We start from the raw sequence: 16,521 nt of genomic DNA on the forward strand, positions 1-16,521 counted from the left end.
AGGCTACAAAAAGTTGGTCAGTCTTTCTGCTATTTTTTGTTCTGTCCAAGTAGTAGCGTAGCTGTCTATGTACATCCAAGGTATGCAGTATTCTTTCCCCTCTGTTTTGTGGGTTGGGAAAGAAGGTAGGTAGGTGGATTGCCTGGTTTAAAGACACTCTGGATACCACCTTGGGCATGAATGTAGGATTAGTCCTCATGGATACTCTATCTTGGTGGAAGATTAGGAAGGGTTGCACTGCCATTAAGGCCTGTAGTTCTGAAACCCTCCTTGCTGAAGTAATTGCCAGTAGGAAAGCAGTTTTCCATGACAGGTGTTGTAGGTCTGCTGTTGCTGCTGGTTCAAAGGGTGATAGTGTCAACTTTTCTAGCACAAAGTTTAAATCCCAAGCTGGTAATGGTGGTTTCCTTGGAGGTTTTACATTCTTGATTCCTCTGAGGAACTGCCTGAGCAAAGGGTGCGAGAAAACAGGTGGATCAAAGCTGTATTCTGCTGAAATAGCTGATGCATGTATCTTGATGGAGGAGTAGGACAGGCCTGAATGAAGAAGTTCAGCCAGATACTCCAGAATGTTAGGCATATCTATGTTTGACACATCTTTTCCTCTTTCCGTACTCCAAATGACAAACCTTTTCCATTTTCCAGCATAGTTCCTTCTTGTTGAAGGTCTGCGTGCTTCAAGAATAATGTCTTTCACTCTTTGGGAAAGTTCTGGATTAGCTGCTGCTATGTGATGTTCCATGTAGTCAGTTGCAGCGTTTTTAGGTTTGGATGTATGATGCTGTAGTTGTTCTGAGTTAACATCAAAGGCATCAGAGGTATCGGCCACATTTTGTTCTGAGACATGCTCTTCAGTAGTGGGTACCAGTGTTGTCTTGGCCAGTTTGGAGCTATCAGGATTATCCTTGGACGTTCTTCCTGGATTTTTAGTAGTACCTTGTGTATCAAAGGAAGAGGTGGGAATGCATATGCTGTTAGGCCTTTCCAGTTGAAGGAGAGTGAGTCCACTTTCCATGCTAGTGGGTGGAATGTCCTTGTGCAGAATTTTTTGAGCTGGTGATTGAGAGGTGATGCGAATAGGTCCATCTGTGGCAATCCCCATTTCTTTGAGATGGTCTTGAAGATGTCCGGGTGCAGCTTCCATTCGTGGGCATCCGAAGTGGTTCTGCTTAATATGTCTGCTAGAGTATTGTCTTTCCCCGGTACAAATATTGCTTGTAACTGAATGTTGTAGCTGAGTGCCAGGGTCCACAGCTCCAAGGTCATTCTGCATAGGGGTATGAATGAGTGCCTCCCTGTTTGTTGATGTACCACATGACTGTGGTGTTGTCTGTCCTTATCATCAACTGGCCCTCTTTGAGAAATGGTTTGAACTTTTGGATTGCCAGTTTTACTGCCAGCATTTCTTTTAGATTGATGTGCAGGTGAAGTTGATCCTGTGTCCACAATCCTTGCACGCATTTGTCCAGCATGTGTGCCCCCATCCAAGGTCTGAAGCGTCTGTTGTGATGGTCTGGCTTGGTTGACATCTGCGAAAGGGTAGGCCTGGGTTTGACTGGCATGCCTGAGCCCACCATAGGAACTCCTGTTTTAAGCATGGAATTAGTGGGATTTCTGTTTCTAGACTGTGTCTGTGTTGGGACCATAAATTCTTTAGGTACCACTGTAGTTTCCTCATATGTAGTCTGGCAAATGGGACCAAGATTATGCATGATGCCATGAAGCCCAAGGCCTGCAGAACTTTTCTTGCTGTTAACTTGTTCAGTTTTGTTAGTGCCAAGAAGTAAAGAGGAAGTTCTTTTGTTTTCTGTAGACAGGAATGCCATTTGTTGTACTGTGTCCAATTCAGCCCAAGAATGTCCTTGTTTGGGATGGTATCAGCCTTGACTTTTGTAAATTGACTGTGTATCCCAGTCCTTGTAGCAAGTAAATGACCCTTTGTAAATCTGTTGTCAGCTTGCTTTTGTTGTCCCCTTGTAGCAGGCAGTCGTCCAGGTATGGGTAAATTTGAATTCCCTGTAGTCTGCAATGGGCGATTACTGATGCCAGGCATTTTGTGAATACTCTGGGCAGTAGATAAGCCAAAGGCAATGCTGAGAATTGATAGTGCTCTGATCCTGCAAGAAATCTGAGGTATCTTCTGCAGATTGGTCGAATGGGGACGTGCAGGTATGCCTCCTTGAGATCTAGAGTTACCAGCCAGGACTCCTTGCCCAGCATGGGAAGAAGTTGCTGTAGGGTCAGCATTTTGAATTTTGGGACAATGATGTATGTATTTAAGGTGGACAGGTCGAGAATTGGTCTCCAACTTTTTTCCTTTCTTGGGACTAGGAATAGTCTGGAGTAGAACCCCTTTCCTTGTTCTGCTGTTGGCACTCTTTCCACAGCTCTCATGTTTGCTAACTCCATTATCTGGCGTAGAGCCTCTGTTTTTTGATTTGGAGGTAGATTTGGCATTCCTCTTTTGACTGGTAAAGTGTGGAAGTGAAACCGGTAACCTTGATCTATGGTTTGTAAAATCCACTTGTCTTTTGTTATGTAGTGCCAGTTCTTTGAAAATAAGGTTAACTTTCCGCCTAGAGGAGCTGCTATCTGTTCCCTGGTAGGCGGATTTAGGATTAAGTCACTGTGGTTGTGCTGATGTAGTGGCAGTGGCTGTGTCTGTGCCTCTGTTGTTACCTTGCCACTGTCGTCCTCTGTAGGCACCTCCTCTGGATTGGTTTCTGCCTCTGGGACGTCTATTCCTGCCCCTTTGAAATCTTGTGGAGTCAGGAAAGGACCAATTTTTGGCAGGCCAGTTCCTGCTAAACCTTGGGGGTTGAACCTGCAAGAAATCTTTAACAGTTTGAACAGATTTTGCCTTTTCTTCCATTTTCTTCATAACCTGCTGGGCAGGTGTACCAAACAAACTTGTCTTGTCCATAGGAGCATCTAGCAACTTAGCTTTAACATGATCCGGTAAAGCTTGTTCCTTTAGCCATGCATGCCTTCTTATCACTGTGCCTGTCATGGCTGATCTAAATGAAGCCTCCAGTGCATCATAGCCACATTTTAATGAATGGTTGCTAACCTGTTGTATGTTATTTACCATCTCTAATACATATTTCTTATCAAGAGATTCATCAGTGGTTAGTTTTTTAGTTAACTGATCAAGCATAAACTCTTGGTATTGTATCATGTGAAACTGACAGTTTAAAGCTCTAGCTGAGAGAGTAGCTGAAGTGTAGACCTTTTACCCCATCTGTCTAATGACCTTGCTTCCCTTTCAGAAGGAATAGGGTTTTAGCTGTGGTCTGCTACTGCCTTGGGACCCTGGGAAATAGTTTCTGGGTCTGCAAGGGGCCTTGTAAAGGTGGTGATGAGTATCTGGCACCCTGTAAAATCTGTCTGGTTTGGCAGGGGCTGGGGTAAAGAATCTGGAGCGGAGCAAACATCATTGAAAGCATCATCCACCACAGAGAGAACAGGAGGTATAGCTAAGGGCCTGTGCTGTGGGAGGTGCAGAAAGGTCCTAAGTCTTTTCTGGAGTCTGAAAAATCCTGTTGCTGCCATTGGAACTGTTCTCGCATGGCATGCAAGGTTTCCCCAAAGGAGAATTCTTCTGGTGGGGAAGCAGCTGGAATGGATTCTTCAGCATCAGAATCTTCAAAATTGGAGAAGGGAGCCTCAGGCTGGTCAGTTATGTCTGATTCATCAGCAGAATCATCAGAAGACACTGGCTCAGGGGGCTCTGCCCTAGGTCTCTTCTCTGGGGGCTGAGAGGCCCTGTCTGGGTGAGACTGAGATCCTCTAATTAAAGAAATTAAATCTTCTGCCAAAGAAAGCATTTGAGAACTAGAAGAGGGCCTGGATGTGGGGGGTTTTACAGGCACTGTCTTAGTAGTCTTGGCTGCTTTAGCCCTGGCGAAGGCCTTAATGGACATGGCAGCTGGAGGCCTAGCAGCACCACGTGCTGGGGTAGAGACATCCAAGGGGATAGTGTCTGATAAGTCAACCACCGTAGTGGGTAAAATTTCTGAGGTCGATTCAAGAGTTGTAGCAGGGGCCTCAGTTGTAAGAATAGGTTCAGCTGTACTTTGATCAGTTTTCTCGGTTTCAGCCGAAAGAGAGACACTCGCGGTTTGCTTTACCGTGGTTTCGGCCGAAACCGCGGACCGCGAGTGTCGGTCTTTATCTTTGCGTTTTTTGGGGGTAGTCGGAGGATCCGGCGGCATAATGTACGCAAAATCAGAACCGAAAAACTGTTCTGCAAACTCCGACCGGCGCCTAAGCGTTCGTCGGTTGAAAGAGGCACAGGCGAACAGGCTGCTACGTCGTGGGCTGGGCCTAAACAAGGCAGACAGTAAGAGTGGAAATCTTTATGAGGTATTTGTTTCCCACAGGTTAAACAATTGTTAACTTTTTCTGACATCGGCTGAGGCAAGAAAGAGTCCCCAACGGGTACTTAGCTTTAGAAGTCTTCAAGTAGTATTCGGGAGAAGTAATCTCTGGATCCGACCGACCGGCACTTGCGAACAGCTTCTGCTTGGCGCCACGGCAAGAAAGACTGAGGAAAATGGCGTCGGCTGATGCTTTTATACCCGAAGACCAACAGAGATGACGTCGGGTGGAGTGCGACATCAGCCGAAGCCGGACCCGGACTTTGGAATCCGGCCGACTGCAGGGCTGCCTGACGACAGGACAACCCACTTGTTATGACTGCAGATGCATCCATGAAGGACATCTGTACTATGTTCATCGTGTTACCCTGCTGCAGTCATCACACTTGGGTTGAGTCCCAAAGCTAAGGTAGGGTGGAGGCATTATACAGGGTTAGAAGAGGCAATGAGGCCCTGCAGAACTGCAGTGGTGAAGCCTGCCCTGGACTTAGAATAAAGAGGTAAGTGATCGTGTTTGGTGAAGGTGTGTACAGAACTCCAAGTTGCAGCTTCTAAAATTTCCTTGGTAGGAACCCCCCTGAGAAAGGCTGTAGAGGTAGCTGTTGCCCTGGTAGAGTGGGATCTAATAGTAGGAGGAACTGGTTTTCCATGATGGGTATAGCAAATCGTATGCAATGGCCTATCCATTTTGAAATGGTTTGCTTGGATATGGCCCTCCCTTGAGAAGCTGTAGCATAGGAAACAAAGAGCTGGTCAGTTTTTCTGAAAGCCTTAGTTTTATCCAAGTAATATCGAAGCTGCCTGTGAATGTCCAAGGAATGCAGGAGTCTCTCACCTTTGTTCTGTGGATTGGGGAAGAAAGTGGGTAGATGGATGGTTTGATTTAAAGCTACACTGGAAACCACCGTAGACATGAAGGAAGGATTAGTTCGTAGAGAAACTCTGTCTTGATGAAAAATGAGGAAAGGTTCCACTGCCATAAGTGCCTGTAATTCTGAAACTCTCCTAGCAGAAGTAATTGCCAGGAGCAGGGCAGTCTTCCATGATAGGAACTGAAGGTCTGCAGAAAAAGCTGGTTCAAAGGGAGGTAGCGTTAGTTTTTCCAGAACAAAGTTGAGGTCCCATGTTGGTGTAGGAGCTCTTCTAGGTGGTCTAATGTTTTTTGCCCCTCTCCTCTGAGGAACTGCCTTAGGAGTGGGTTTGAAAATAAAGGTGGATTTGTGTCGTAGTGAGCTGAAATAGCTGAAGCATGGATTTTAATTGAGGAGAAGGAAAGTCCTTTATGCAACATCTCAGCTAAATACTGCAGAATGTGAGGCATATGAGGCTGAGTTGTGTCTTGGCCCTTAGCTTGGTTCCAAGCAAAAAACCTCTTCCATTTGTCCGAGTAAGCCTTCCTGGTGCTTGGCCTCCTGGCTTCTAGAATAACATCCAGTACTGCTTGTGAAAGAGGAGCTGGTTGGCTGCTTAATTGATTTGCCATGCAGCCAGGTTTAAGGTTTTGATCTGGCTGTGTAGAATCTGCTTGTCTTGCTGCGTGAGCAAATGAGGTATTTGAGGCAATATCCATGGTGGACTGTGAGCCATATTCTTCAATAGCGGGTACCAGTGCTGGCGTGGCCAGTCTGGGGCTATGAGAATCATTCGAGGTTTCTCCTTTTTGACCTTCAAAAGAACCTTTGTGAGAAGAGGTAATGGAGGAAAGGCATATGCTGTCAGGTTTTTCCAACTGAAGGAGAGAGCGTCCACTTTCCAAGCTTGATGGTGGAATGTCCTTGTACAAAATTTTGTCAGTTGGTAGTTTTGAGGACTGGCAAACAGGTCTATATTTGGTAGGCCCCATCTTTGAGTTATCAATGCAAATATTTGTGGGTCTAGCTTCCACTCGTGGGGATCTTTGAGGTTTCTGCTTAGGTCGTCTGCCAATGTGTTTTTCTGTCCTGGCAGGAAGTGAGCTTGTAACTGGACTTGGTAGGCCAGAGCTGTGCTCCATAAGATTATTGCCTACCTGCAAAGAGGGTATGAATGTGTGCCCCCCTTGTTTATGTACCACATTACTGTGGTGTTGTCCGTCTTTATTGCCAGTTGTCCAGGCTGTAGTAGATCCTTGAAGGCTGTCAGAGCTTTCTGTACAGCTAGCATCTCTTTTTGGTTTATGTGCAGTTTTCTTTGTTCTGCAGTCCACAGGTCTTGAATGCATTGCCCTGCCATGTGTGCCCCCCAGGCATAGTCTGAAGCATCTGTTGTGATAGTTTGCCTGGGTGGGGGCAAGGTGAAAGGCTGACCCTTGTTGAGGTGACATGCCTGTGCCCACCATAGAAATTCCTGTTGAAGGCAAGGAATGAGAGATATCACTGTATCCAAGCTGTGGCTGTGTTGAGACCATACGCTTTTTAGGTACCATTGTAATTTCCTCATATGCAGTTTTGCAAATGGTATTATCAGAATGCAAGATGCCATGAAGCCCAAAGCCTGCAGAATTTTTCTTGCAGTTAATTGGGTCATTGTTGCCACTGTCTTGAAATACTGAGTCAGTTGTAATTGCTTGTCTGGTGTAAGATAAGCCTTCTGGGCCGCTGTGTCCAAGCTGGCACCCAGGAATGCCATTTTTTGTGAGGGTAATAGGTTTTGACTTCTTTTCGTTTACTGTGTACCCCAGACAATTTAGTAGATGCTTCACAAAAGCCAGATGTTGTAAGAGAATGTCTTTTCTTTCTGCTTGGATGAGGCAGTCGTCCAGGTATGGCTATATTTGAATTCCTCTTTGTCTGCAGTATGCAATTACTGGTGCCAGGCATTTTGTGAATACTCTGGCCGCAGTAGATAAGCCAAAGGGCAGTGCAGAGAATTGATAATGGGTTGAACCTGCAATGAAACAGAGGTATCTTCTGCAACTTTGTCTGATAGGGACATGCAGGTATGCCTCCTTGAGGTCCAACGTTACCAGCCATGCTTCCTTGCCCAACATGGGAAGTAGCTGCTGTAGTGTTAGCATCTTGAATTTGGGAACTTGTAAGTAAGTGTTTAGAATTGAAAGGTCCAGAAATGGTCTCCAAGCATTTTCTTTTCTGGGTACTAGGAAGAGTCTTGAGTAAAATCCTTGGCCTTGCTCTTGAGTTGGTACCCTTTGAATGGCTCTCATGGCCATGAGAGCTGTAATTTGTTTTTGAGCCTCTGCCCTTTGATTTTGTGGCAGGTTTGGCATTCCTCTTTTTATTGGCAAGGTGTGAAAGTGGAATCCGTATCCTCGTAAAATTACATCTAGGACCCATTTGTCCTTTGTGACCATGTGCCAGTTGTCTGCAAATAGTGTTAGTTTTCCCCCCAGGGGGGGCTGACAAAAGAGCTTTGTTTGGCCAGCTGAGGTGCAAGTCATTGAGTCTGCCTTCTGGTGGATTGAGACCGGTCTTCTCCTCCCTTCTGGGTTGGAGTGCCCCATTGGCAAGGTTTATACTGAGCTTGTGGTTGTCCTCTGCCCCTTGGGTGCCTGTATTTACCCCTCTGAGGCCGGTCAGTGGCTGGAAAGGACCAATTTTTTGTTGGCCAGTTTCTGCTGAAGCGAGGGGGTTGTACCTGTAGGAAATCTTTGACTGTCTGCATTGATTTTGCCTTATCTTCAATTTTCTTTAAAACTTCTTCTGCTTTAACAACAAAAAGAACATCCTGCTGTAAGGGAGCATCTAGTAGTTTTGCTTTAACATGATCAGGCAGACTTTGTTCCTTTAACCAGGCATGCCTACGTACAACTGATCCAGTGACAGCTGCTCTGCAGGAGGCCTCCAAAGAATCAAACCCACATTGTACGGTATGTTTGCCCACCTGCTCGGTGGCGTGCAACAAATCCTGTACTTCTTTCAATTCAGATTGTTGAGGGAGGGTGGAAGGTGGTTATCTTTTGTTTTAACTGAGAGATCAGAAATTGCTGATACTTAAGCATATGAAATTGACAGTTTAGAGCTCTCATAGCTAAAGTGGCTGAGGTGTAAACCTTTATCTCCCATCTGTCTAGTGCTCTTGAATCCCTTTCAGAAGGTACTGGATTTTTAGCCATGGAAGCCTTAGCCCCCTTGGGACCCTGGGAGATGGTCTCTGGGTCAGCTACTGGGCTTTTGTAAAGAAATTTGTGGGAATCAGGTACTCTGTAGTATCTGTCAGGCTTGGCCGGGGCAGGAGGCAGAGAGTCGGGGTTGAAACTGGATTCTAAATAGACATCATCCACAATGTCCAAAACAGGAGGGATGGCTAGAGGTCTGTGTTGGGGGAGTAAAAGAAAGTCTCTGAGCCTTTTCTTGGAATCAGAGTAATCCTGACTTTCCCAGTGAAAATGTTCCCTCATAGTGTGTAAAGTTTCCCCAAAAGAGTAATCTTCTGGAGGGGAAGCTGAGGGAATAGAGTCCTCAGCATCAGAATCTTCATAAGGAGAGAAGGAATAGGCTTGGTCCTCAGAGGAATCCGAAGAAATAGACAGTTGTTCAGAGGAAACAGATTCTTCCTCTTGTCTAGGCCTTTTGTCAGGAGGAGGCTGAGAACCCCTGATAAGAGAAATCAAATCCTCAGCCATCTTGAGCATCTGTTTCTTAGGCATAGGGCCTTGAACAGGAGACTGAAGTGAAGCCTTTTTCGATTTGGAAGGAGTCTTCGATTTGGAAAACGTTTTGACTGCAAGAGTCGTCGGTCTGAAAACGCCTTCAGAAGGCGATGGCGTTTCAGAAGTACCGACGTCCTTGGAAGGTAAATCGTCGGTAAGGCCTGAAGTAAAAGACTACATCGGCCTAGTACATTCCGTCAAAAAATCCGTAGTGGTCTCGGGTTCCTGAACTGCGGTAGTCAGAGGCTGCGTCGGATCCTCACAGATAACCGGAGAACCAGAGACCGGATCAACCAAGGCCTCGGAATCGGGCTTACGCCTGGGCTGTCGATCCTTATCCCTGCGCTTTTTGTGGATTTTCTGCCAAAAAAGTGTCGTGCGAAATCAAATCATCTTTTAATAGTACGTTTATTAAATCTAGCACAAAAATGACAAGAAGTGATGTCGTGATCAGGGCCTAGGCAAGGTATGCAATAAGAATGAAAATCCTTATGAGGTATTTGCTTCCCACAAGAAATACAATTGTTAACTTTTTCTGACATCGGTCTGAGGTAAGAAAAGTTTCCCCAACGGGGTACTTAGCTTTATAGAAGACTTCGGTCTGAAATTCGAATTCGAAAATCTCAGGAGTTGGCCGACCGGCACTAGCAAACTGCTTCTGCTTCGGGCACCGCGCGGCAAGAAAGACTGAAGAAAATGGCGTCGGTTGCAATATATGTACCCCTGGCGCACTGACGTCAGGGATGAGGCGACAGCAACTGACGTCGGACCAAGACTTTGGAAATCCGGCCGACTGCGGGACCGCATGACGACAGGATAACCCAAGTGTGATGACTGCAGCAGGGTAACACGATGAACATCATAAATGAAACCCATTTTTTTTTTTTTTTTTTACTGTGGAAGAAAAGCTCTTAAAGTACAGTTTTGTACCTACCATAAATGTAGATGTTAGAGTGTACATACTGCTGCAGTCATCACACTCGGGTTATCCTGCCATCAGGCGGTCCCGCAGTCGGCCGCATCCCAAAATCTTGGTCCGGCGTCAGTTGTCGTCGCTTCTTCCCTGACTTCAGTGCGACAGGGGTATAAAAGAGGCAGCCAACGCCATTTTCTTCAGTTTTTCTTGCCCCAGATGTCAGGTGCCCCCAACTAGGAAGGCAATACAAATAACTATTGAAAAATACCTTAGCAGATAAACAATAGCACTAGCTGTTAGCAAATACACCATATAGACATGCATCCAATTGATTGATGTACATGGAGTTGTAACTAACACCCTGGTATGTAGAAGGGATGGTGGGAGGGTAACCCGGACTGCAGCAGTATATACACTCAAACATCTACATTTATGGTAGGTACAAAAAGTACAGTTTTGTACCTACCATAAATGTAGATGTCCGAACAGGAATGCATCTGCAGTCCTTACAAATGGGTTGTCCTGTCGTCAGGCAGCCCTTCGGTCGGCCGGATTCCAAAGTAAGGGTCTGGCCTCGGCTGGTGTCGCACTTCACCCGACGTCATAGCTGCAGTTCTTCGGGTATAAAGGCATCAGCCGACGCCATTTTCCTCAGTGTTTCTTGCCCCAGATGCCAGTTGCCCTCTTGGATAGCTAAATTTTGGATAAATGCCAATGTTTCCAAACAGTAGAAGGCAAACACAAAAAATAAGCATGTATGTACATATATACAAACAAATACACCATAAGAGATCCCCCCAGCTAGCTATTAGATGGGCAAATACCCTAGGAATACCACAGAGGGAAGGAGGGTGGGTAATCCTGACTGCAGATGCATTCCTGTTCGGACATCTACATTTATGGTAGGTACAAAACTGTACTATGTCCTTCAAGGATGCATCTGCAGTCCTACAAATGGGTAGAATACCATAGCCAAACTAGGGAGGAGGAAGAAGAAATTATGGTGTAGTTAGGATCCCTTGCAAAACAGCAGTGGCAAACCCGCCGGGATCTAGAGTATAAAGGTAAGTTATAATGCTTGGCAAATGTATGCACGGAGGTCCAAGTAGCAGCCTCTATAATGTCCTTGGTAGCCACTCCTCGTAAGAAAGCTGTGGTAGTGGCTGTAGCCCTTGTAGAGTGAGGCCTTATGTTCTGTGGAGTTTGCTTTCCATGGTAGGAGTAACAGAATCTGATGCAATTTCCTATCCACTTGGAGATTGTCTGTTTTGAAATTGCTCTTCCTTCCCTTCCTGTTGCATATGCTACCAGAAGCTGGTCAGTTTTTCTATTGCTCTTGGTTCTGTCCAGGTAGTAGCGCAACTGTCTATGTACATCCAAAGTATGCAGCAGTCTTTCCCCCCTGTTCTGTGGATTGGGGAAGAAGGTAGGTAGGTGGATAGCCTGGTTCAAAGACACACTGGATACCACCTTAGGCATAAATGTAGGATTTGTTCTCATGGACACTATCTTGATGGAAGATTAGGAAGGGTTGTACTGCCATTAAAGCCTGTAGCTCAGAAACCCTTCTTGCTGAGGTAATTGCCAGCAGAAAAGCAATTTTCCAGGATAGGTGTTGAAGATCTGCTGTTGCTGCTGGTTCGAAAGGGGGGAGTGTCAACTTTTCAAGCACAAAGTTCAAGTCCCATGCTGGTAATGGTGGTTTCCTAGGAGGTTTCACATTTTTAATTCCTCTCAGAAACTACCTGAGTAGAGGATGCGAGAAGACAGGAGGATCGAAGCTGTATTCTGCAGAAATAGCTGATGCATGTATCTTGATGGAGGAATAGGACAGGCCTGTATGGAAAAGCTCTGCCAAATACTCCAGGATGTTGGCAATGTCTACCTTTGACACATCTTTTCCCCTTTCAGTACTCCAAATGAGGAACCTTTTCCATTTTCCTGCATAGTTCCTTCTCGTTGAAGGTCTGCGGGCCTCAAGGATAATGTCTTTAACCCTTTGGGATAAATCTGGGTTAGTTGCTCTTATGTAATGTTCCAGGCAGTCAGCTGCAGAGTTTTCAGGTATGGATGCAGGGTGTTGTAGCCGCTCTGAGTTAACAGCAAAGGAATCAGGGGTAGTGTCCACATTTGCCCCAGAGACATGCTCCTCAGTAATGGGTACCAATGTTGTCTTGGCCAGTCTGGAGCTATCAGAATGATCCTTGGACGTTCCTCTCTGATTTTCAATAGCACCTTGTGCATCAAAGGAAGAGGTGGAAATGCATATGCTGTCAGGCCTTTCCAACTGAAGGATAGAGAGTCCACCTTCCAAGCAAGTGGATGGTACGTCCTTGTGCAGAATTTCTTGAGCTGGTGATTGAGTGGGGATGCGAATAGGTCTATTTTTGGCAGTCCCCATTTCCTTGTGATGGCCTTGAAGATGTCCGGGTGTAGCATCCATTCGTGAGCATCCGAGGTAGTTCTGCTTAATATGTCTGCTAGGATGTTTTCTTTTCCCTGTACAAAAATTGCTTGTAGCTGAATGTTGTAGCTCAGAGCCATATTCCATAGGTCCAATGCCATCCGGCATAGAGGGTATGAATGAGTGCCTCCCTGTTTGTTGATGTACCACATGACTGTGGTGTTGTCTGTCCTTATCATCAACTGCCCTTCTTGGAGGAATGGTCTGAAATTCTGGATTGCTAGTTTTACTGCCAGCATTTCCTTTTGATTTATGTGCAGGTGCAGCTGATCTGGAGTCCATAAGCCTTGTATGCACTTGTCCAGCATGTGGGCCCCCCAACCGAGGTCTGAGGCGTCCGTTGTGATGGTTTGGCTTGGTTGAATGCTGTGGAAGGGCAAACCTGGGTTTGACTGGCATGCCTGAGCCCACCATAGGAACTCTTGTTTTAGGCATGGGATTAGTGGTATTTCGGTTTCTAGGCTGTGCCTGTGTTGAGACCATAAATTCTTCAGGTACCACTGTAGCTTTCTCATATGCAGTCTGGCATGAGGGACCAGGATTAAGCAGGATGCCATGAAGCCCAAGGCCTGCAGTACTTTCCTTGCTGTTAGTTTGTTCTGCTTTGTTAATGCCAAGAAATAGAGAGGGAGTTGTTCTTGTTTTTCTGCAGTTAGGAATGCCATCTGTTTTACTGTGTCCAATTCTGCACCCAAGAAGGTTATTCTTTGGGATGGTATCAGTCTTGATTTTTTTATATTGACTGCATATCCCAGGGCTTGCAGTAAGCAAATGACTCTTTGTAAGTCTTCTGTTAGCTTGTTTTTGTTGTCCGCTTGTATCAGGCAGTCGTCCAGGTATGGATATATTTGGATTCCCTGAAGCCTGCAGTGAGCGATTACTGATGCCAGGCATTTCGTGAACACTCTGGGCCTAGTAGATAAGCCAAAGGGCAATGCTGAGAATTGATAATGCTCTGATCCTGCAAGAAATCTGAGGTATCTTCTGCAATTTGGTCGTATGGGGACGTGCAGGTATGCCTCCTTGAGATCTAGAGTCACCAGCCAATACTCCTTGCCCAGCATGGGAAGAAGTTGCTGTAGGGTCAGCATTTTGAATTTTGGAACAATGATGAATGTGTTTAAAGCGGACAGGTCGAGAATAGGCCTCCAATTTTTCTCTTTTCTTGGTACCAGGAAGAGTCTGGAGTAAAATCCCTTTCCTTGTTCCATAAATGGTACCCTTTCCACAGCTCTCATCTTTGCTAATTGAGCTATTTGTTTTAGAGCTTCTGTCTTTTGATTTGGTGGTAGGTTTGGCATTCCTCTTTTTCCTGGTAAAGTATGGAAATGAAACCTGTAGCCTTGGTCTATAGTTTGTAAAATCCACTTGTCTCTTGTGATGTAGTGCCAGTTTTTTGAAAATAAGGCTAACTTTCCGCCTAAGGGTGCTGCAATTTGTTCCCTGGTAGGCGGTGCCAGAGCCAAGTCACTGTGATTGTCCTGTTGCAGTGGTAGTAGTTGTGTCTGTGCCTCGCTGGTTATTACCTTGCCACTGGCGTCCCCTGTAGGCACCTCCTCTGGATTGATTTCTGCCTCTCTAACGCCTATTCCTGCCTCTCTGTGTTTTAGAGGAGTCTGGAAAGGACCAATTTTTGGAAGGCCAGTTCCTGCTAAACCTTAGAGGCTGAACCTGTAAGAAATCTTTCACTGTTTGTACAGATTTTGCCTTCTCTTCCATTTTCTTCAGTACCTGCTGAGCAGGAGAACCAAATAAACTGACCTTATCCATAGGAGCATCTAATAGTTTTGCTTTAACATGATCCGGCAAGACCTGTTCCTTCAACCATGCATGCCTTCTTATAACTGTGCCAGTCATGGCTGATCTAAAGGAAGCCTCCAGTGCATCATAGCCACATTTTAAAGAATGGTTACTAACCTGCTGAATGTTATGCACCATTTTTAGAACATATTTCTTATCTAAAGAATCATCAGAGGACAGTTTCTTAGTTAACTGAACAAGCATAAACTCCTGGTATTGGATCATATGAAACTGACAGTTCAATGCCCTAGCTGAGAGAGTAGCAGAGGTGTATACTTTTTTACCCCATCTCTAAGGACCTGGATTCCCTTTCAGAGGGGAGAGGGTTTTTAACTGAGGTTGAAGCTACTGCCTTAGGCCCCTGGGAGATAGTCTCGGGATCTGCAAAAGGAGTCTTGTATAAATGATGATGTGTGTCCGGGACCCTGTAGAACCTATCGGGCTTAGCAGGGGCTGGAGGCAAAGTGTCAGGAGCAGTGCAAGCATCATTAAATGCATCATTTACAACAGGAAGAACTGGAGGTATAGCTAAAGGCCTATGTTGTGGTAAATGCAAAAAGGTCCTAAGCCTTTTCCTCGAGTCTGAGAAATCTTGCCCCTGCCATTGAAATTGCTCTCTCATGGCATGTAAGGTTTCCCCAAAGGAAAATTCCTCTGGTGGAGAGGCAGAAGGAATCGATTCCTCAGCATCGGAGTCTTCATAAGTAGAAAAAGGAGCCTCTGGATGGTCTGTAATGTCTGAATCATCAGAAGAATCATCTGAAGACACTGGCTCAGGGGGCTCTGCTCTAGGTCTCTTTTCTGGAGGAGGTTGAGAGGCCCTGTCTGGATGAGGTTGGGATCCCCTTATTAAAGAGATGAGATCCTCTGCCAGAGTAAGCAATTGGGAACTGGAGCTGGGCCTGTGAGAGGGGGGCTTAACAGGCACAGACTTAGAAGTTTTGGCTGCTTTAGCCCTGGCAAAGGCCTTTATGGACATGGCTGCAGGCGGCCTAGTAGCACCACGTGCAGGGGTTGAAACATCCAAAGGGATGGTGTCCGATAATTCTTGTGAAACCACAGTAGCAGGTAGAATTTCAGAGGCCGACTCAACCAGGGAAGAAGGGGCCTCAGAAGTAGTCATGGATTCGGCTGTAGTTAGAACCGTTTGCTCTGTTTCGGCCGAAGCCGAGACACTCGCGGTTTGCTTAACCGCGGTTTCGGCCGAAACCGCGGACCGCGAGTGTCGGTCCTTTTCTTTGCGTCTCTTAACAACTTGTGAAGTCGGAGGATCCGACGGCATTATATACGCAAAATCTGAGCCGAAAAACTGTTCAGCAAACTCCGACAGACGTCTAAGCGTCCGTCGGTTGAAAGAAGCACAGGCTAAACAAGCTGCTACGTCGTGGTCTGGGCCTAAACAAGGTAAGCAGTAAGAGTGGAAATCTTTATGAGGTATTTGTTTCCCACAAGTTAAACAGTTATTAACTTTTTCTGACATCGGCTGAGGCAAGAAAGAGTCCCCAACGGGATACTTAGCTTTTTAGAAGTCTTCGAAGCAGTATTCGGTAGTAGTAATCTCTGGATCTGACCGACCGGCACTTGCGAACAGCTTCTGCTTCGGGCGCCACGCGGCAAGAAAGACTGAGGAAAATGGCATCGGCTGATGCCTTTATACCCGAAGAACTGCAGCTATGACGTCGGGTGAAGTGCGACACCAGCCGAGGCCAGACCCAGACTTTGGAATCCGGCCGACCGAAGGGCTGCCTGACGACAGGACAACCCATTTGTAAGGACTGCAGATGCATCCTTGAAGGACATCTGTACTATGTTCATCGTGTTATACTGCTGCAATCATCACACTTGGGTTGAATCCCAAAGCTATGGATGGGGTGGCTGGTACTAAACTGGGTTAGGCGAAGCTAGGATGCCCTGCAGAACTGCAGTGGCAAAACCAGCTCTGGTTTTTGAGTATAATGGAAGGTGGTAGTGCTTGGTAAAGGTGTGCACTGAACTCCAAGTAGCTGCCTCCAGAATGTCCTTGGTTGGAACCCCCCTGAGAAAGGCTGCTGAGGTTGCTGTAGCCCTGGTAGAGTGGGACCTAATATTAACAGGCACTGCTTTCCCATGGTGCGAGTAGCAAAAGCGGATACAATGTGCTATCCATTTGGAGATGGTCTGTTTTGAAATAGCCTTTCCTTGTGAACCTGCAGCATAGGATACAAAGAGTTGGTCAGTTTTTCTGAAGGTCTTGGTCTTATCCAAATAGTAACGTAGCGGTCTGTGAATGTCCAAAGAGTGAAGGAGTTTTTCTCCTTTATTCTGGGGGTTTGGATAAAAGGTGGGTAAATGAATGGTCTGATTCAAAGCCACAATGGATACTACCTTTGGCATA

General features: G+C 46.0%; 1 protein-coding gene across 1 annotated transcript in view; it reads right to left on the bottom strand.

Moving 5' to 3' along the window:
- Positions 1 to 16,521, bottom strand: part of UBE3A (ubiquitin protein ligase E3A) — a 1,356,883-nt gene that overhangs the window by 1,218,378 nt on the left and 121,984 nt on the right. The gene's annotated exons all lie outside the window — the stretch shown is intronic.

The sequence above is a fragment of the Protopterus annectens genome, chromosome 5.part0, assembly GCF_019279795.1.
Source record: "Protopterus annectens isolate FY-2018-M chromosome 5.part0, PAN1.0, whole genome shotgun sequence".
Lineage (NCBI taxonomy): Eukaryota > Metazoa > Chordata > Ceratodontiformes > Protopteridae > Protopterus > Protopterus annectens.